This window comes from Anomaloglossus baeobatrachus, chromosome 3, assembly GCF_048569485.1.
Source record: "Anomaloglossus baeobatrachus isolate aAnoBae1 chromosome 3, aAnoBae1.hap1, whole genome shotgun sequence".
In the NCBI taxonomy this organism is placed as follows: domain Eukaryota; kingdom Metazoa; phylum Chordata; class Amphibia; order Anura; family Aromobatidae; genus Anomaloglossus; species Anomaloglossus baeobatrachus.
This window is the reverse complement of record NC_134355.1, coordinates 310,021,842-310,026,841: the sequence shown is the minus strand read 5'-3', so window position 1 is coordinate 310,026,841 and position 5,000 is coordinate 310,021,842. Positions and strand designations below refer to the sequence as shown.

Genomic DNA, 5,000 nt, shown 5'->3' with positions numbered 1-5,000 from the left:
TGAATGTCTATACAAACCACTCCCGGCTTCAAAAAACACAAAGTTGGTAAAAAAAAAAAAATCAAAAACCTAACTTCTGGCATTTTAGACGTTCCATACTTTACAATACAAGTCAAGGGGATGTTTTTTGGAACGTTTTGCCATAATTTTTGCTATAAAAACAACTAATGGTTTCATTGTTATTCAACGAAAAAAATAAAGACTAAAAAAAAAAAAAAAAACATGGGAAAAATTGGAAAAAGCTGCCGGAGGCCAAATCTGTTGTAGGATGCTTGAGAAGTTCCTGAAGAAAAACACACAAAAAGACGCTTTCAGATAAAAAAAAAAAAAAAAAAAAAGCTATAGAGTTTCTGAAAGAGTTTTATGCTTCCTTGAAAAAGTCGGGTTTGCCGGAGTTTAAAAGACATAATGTGCACATAGACATATATTACACCAAGACTGGTTTTCCTGATATTTGCCTATTTGGCAACTGCTCATGGCACACAGTGCAGAAGTGCTCACACCCCTGTCCTGTCTGCTTTAGTGAGACCCCTAGTGGAGAGACCTCCTTTACACACATTTTGTTTCAGCATTAAAAAGGTTGTTTCATCTAATTATATGAGTTTAATTGCAAAGTGCTTGTAAAGAAACAACTACAATTTAGGGTGCTTTCACACTTGCGTTGCGTCTCATCTGCCAGGTCCGTTGCTGCCTCGAAACGACGCATCCGGCAATTTTTATGTTGCTAACGGACCCAATGGATGCGTTATTTCGCAGGAATCAGTCAGCGGCACTACCGCCCCCATCATCACCGCATACACCGACACTACCGCCCCCATCATCACCGCGCACACACCGGCACTACCGCTCCCATCATCACCACACACATGCAGGTACTACCACCCCCATCATCACCGCAGACAGTCACTACCGCCCCCATCATCACCGCACCCACGCAGGCACTACCACCCCCATCATCACCGCACACACGCAGGCACTACTGCACCCATCATCACCACACACACAGGCACTACAGCCCCCATCATTACCGCACACACTGGCACTACCTCAGTGGCGTCCCCGCTGACAGCGCGATTCACTTCAGTTTCTGCGTGGAGCTCACAGAGAGCGGCAGTGTTCTACGGGAACTCCTGTCAGCTTCATGTAGCAGAGCTGAAAGCGTCGTGGGACCTCATGTGGATTACGTCGGACCTGGAGGGGTATTTGGGAATTAATAAAGTAGTGAAAGAGGGTGTTTGTCTTTTATTCCAAATAAAGGATTATTTCGGGTGTATGTGTTTATTTACTTGCACTTACAGGTTAATCATGGGGGGTGTCTCATAGACGCCTGCCATGATTAATTAACCTAGGACTTAGTGGCAGCTATGGGCTGACATTAACTCCTTATTACCCTGATTGCCACCATACCAGGGCAATTCGGGATGAGCCGGGTAGAGTCCTTGGACTGTCGCATCTAATGGATGCGGCAATTCCAGGCGGCTGCTGGCTGATATTTTTAGGCTGGGGGCTCCTCATAACGTGGGGCTCCCCATCCTGAGAATACCAGCCTTCAGCTGTGTGGCTTTATCTTGGCTGGTATCAAAATTGGGGGAAACCGTATGCCATTTTTTTTTTAATTATTTATTTTTTGTACTGCACGATACAGACCCGCGCACCGGCGGCTGTGATTGGATGCAGGGAGACAGCTGTCACTCAGCGTGGGGGAATGCCTGACTGCAACCAATCATAGGCGCCGGTGGGCAGGGGAAGCAGTGAATACGAGATGGAATAATGAGCAATTTCAAAAGACGAGAAGCCGTCAGAGCAGTGCGACAGCCATGCAGCGCCGCGCCAGTGATCGGTGAGTATGAGAGAGAGAGACAGACTGACAGAGAGACAGAGAGAGAGAGACAGACTGACAGAGAGACAGAGAGAGAGAGACCGACCAACAGAGAGATAGAGATAGAGACAGAGAGAGACAGAGAGAGACAGAGAGAGACAGAGAGAGACAGAGAGAGACAGAGAGAGACAGAGAGAGACAGAGAGAGACAGAGAGAGACAGAGAGAGACAGAGAGAGACAGAGAGAGACAGAGAGAGACAGAGAGAGACAGAGAGAGACAGAGAGAGACAGAGAGAGACAGAGAGAGACAGAGAGAGACAGAGAGAGACAGACAGACCGACCAACAGAGAGATAGAGAGACCAGGAGTGATTTTAAACGATTTAGATCGTTCTGCAGGACATGCTGAGCATGCTCAGTGGAACGTGACGGAATCAGTCAGCAGATTCCACCGCTTAGCGCATAGCGGCGGAATCTGCCACCATAGACAATCAGTAGACATCTTGGCGGATTCCAACGGAATCTACTAAGGTGCGTTGTTTTAACGACACCAAAAACGCTACATGCGGCGTTCCCTCCGGCCGGCACTCAAGTCAAAATAACGACTCAGCGTTGGCCAGCGGATGCAACGCAGACACTTGCGTCACAGTGCGTCGTCAATACAAGTCTTTGGAGAATAGCGAAGTCCATTAACGGACTGCGCTATTTTCCATAGCGGCGGATTGAGATGAACGCAAGTGTGAAAGCGCCCTAACTTATAAAAAATCCTCTGCTCTCAAGAGCGAAAATGTTCAACTTTTACAGCATTTTTAATTCTACTTCAAAAATTCTTGCAAAAGGTCACTGGCCACGTCTTCAGGTTGTGGCTCTACACCTCTACAGAAGTGGCTGGCTTTCTAGGCAAGGAGAGCATTCACTTGCAAGTTGTTTGCTATGGCGCTTGTAAGCGCTGCTGTGAATCTGGCCAGTATCAGCTTCAGAGCTACTGCCTTCTTCCTCTGCTAACAGCAAAGAGTGTGCGGTTTGAGCCAAGGGCTCAGCTATGCAACCAATCAAAAGCGCACTGCCCCGAAGCAAGCAGGGAGCCAGAAGGCACATTTTTGAAAATAGGATTATTGGCGACTCCAACTCAAAAATATTTCCCAAATCCGTACATTCCTTGACCAAGAATCTGCAAAAACACTAGTGCATGCCCTCATTATCTCTCACCTGGACTAGTGTAACCTCCTGTTCTGTGGCCTCCCTTCTAACACTCTTACTCCTCTCCAATCTATCCTACATTCTGCTGCCCAACTAATCCACCTGTCCCCCCCCACTATTCCTCGGCCTCTCCTCTCCACTAATCTCTTCACTGGCTTCTCATTGCCCAAACACACAGTTTCAAAACACTAACCATGACATACAAAGCCACCCGCAGCCAGTCTCCCCCGTACATCTGTGACCTAGTGTCCCAGTACTTACCTACATGCAAACTCTGATCTTCACGAGATCTACTTCTCTGCTCTCCTCTTATCTCCTCTTCCCACAATCGCGTACAAGATTTCTCCCGTGCATCCCCCATACTCTGGAAATCTCTACCACAAAACATCAGACTCTCTCCTACCGGGGAAACAGTCAAGAAGAAACCTGAAGACCCACCTCTTCCACCAAGCCTACAACTTGCAGTAACTCTCAGTCCATCATAGCGTTGCATGACCTGCTCTAACCTCACCTACTGTATCCTCAACCCCTTCCCTATAGACTGAGCCCTCGCAGGCAGGGTCCTCTCTCCTCCTGTACCAGTCTGTGCCTAGAAACTTTCACGATTATTGTACTTGTCTATGTATGCCCCCTTTTTCACAGGTAAAGCACCATGAAATAAATAATAATAATATGATTCAAAGCATTTTGTTTATATTGGGTTTTATAACCATTTTTAGTAAATTTAGTAAAATGCAAGAAAATAAAAAAAACTCCATACCTAGAGCAGGCATGTTTGTAGGGGAAAAAACACAACTGCCAGAAATAAAAATACTGCGACTACAGGCTTTAGTATTATCACGCCGCAGTATCTTTTTTTTTTTTTTTTTTTTTTTAAAGGGGGGGGGGGGGGGGGGGGGAGGGGGGAACTTTAAAAAAAAAAAAAAAAAAAAAGAGGTCTGTGTGTAAATCTAGGGTAAGGGTAATATCACATTGGAGGTATTAGAAGGGAGATATTACAGTTAAATGTATCAGTTTATAGAAGACAGCACCAGTAGTGAGAAAAATATGGCATTGATGCAAGCCTCAAGGGTCGAAGGGTGTATATGGTGGGTCAACTTTGTATAGAGCTGTAATACAGCTCTCATTCTAGTATGGATCTGTACTTAAAAAAAAAAAAAAAAAAAAAGTATATATTTATTTTTTTTTTCAAGCATTTCTATAAGATCTGTAGGGCAAAGAAGCCAAGAGACATACTCCATCACTTGCTGGATTCTACAGAATACAGATTGTCCATAATCCATCACTTGCTAAATTCTACAGAATACAGCGTGTCAAAAAAAAACAAAACAAAAAAAAGAAATGTAGCCATAAAGACAATACATTAATAAAATATATTTTTTTTTTATCGAGAAACATATTAAAAACAATAAAGCAAGTGGATTGCAAACAGATATATAATTACATCTTTACATAAACTATTGTCTATCTGTTTGCAATCCACTTGCTGAGCCTTTGGTGCTTCGGCACTTTTTTCATTGCTATCCCTTGCTTTATTGTTTTTAATATGTTTCTCAATAAAAAAAAAATATATTTTATTAATGTATTTTCTTTATGGCTACATTTCTTTTGGTTTTTGTTTTCACACAGTAGCCTGACTCCACTCTGGCGAGTACTATATATTTATGCGCACATCTCCGTATGGCGACACAAATTGGCATAGAATACATAGTGTCCATAGGATCGGTATTCAGAGCCGTAGCGCCTCTGTGTGCAACCATACAGAGTCCCCAGACAAGGCCATGCTTGGGACCTGCCCCAGCTAAAGCCACGCGCTACATCCAGTACAGATGCTGCAGCCGGTGGTTCTGGTCACATCGTATATGGACCCTACATTTGACTTGTAAGACAGGAAAAGCTTCAAGTGCATACTGTAACTAATCATTTCCATAGGGCTCTAATCAGTTGATGGGAGGCCACAAAGGTTTCTGTCAGCCACCGGC

The 5,000-nt window shown here is 44.3% G+C and overlaps 1 protein-coding gene across 3 annotated transcripts in view; it reads right to left on the bottom strand.

Annotated features, from left to right (window-relative positions):
* Nucleotides 1–5,000, bottom strand: part of CEP85L (centrosomal protein 85L) — a 312,459-nt gene that overhangs the window by 117,992 nt on the left and 189,467 nt on the right. The gene's annotated exons all lie outside the window — the stretch shown is intronic.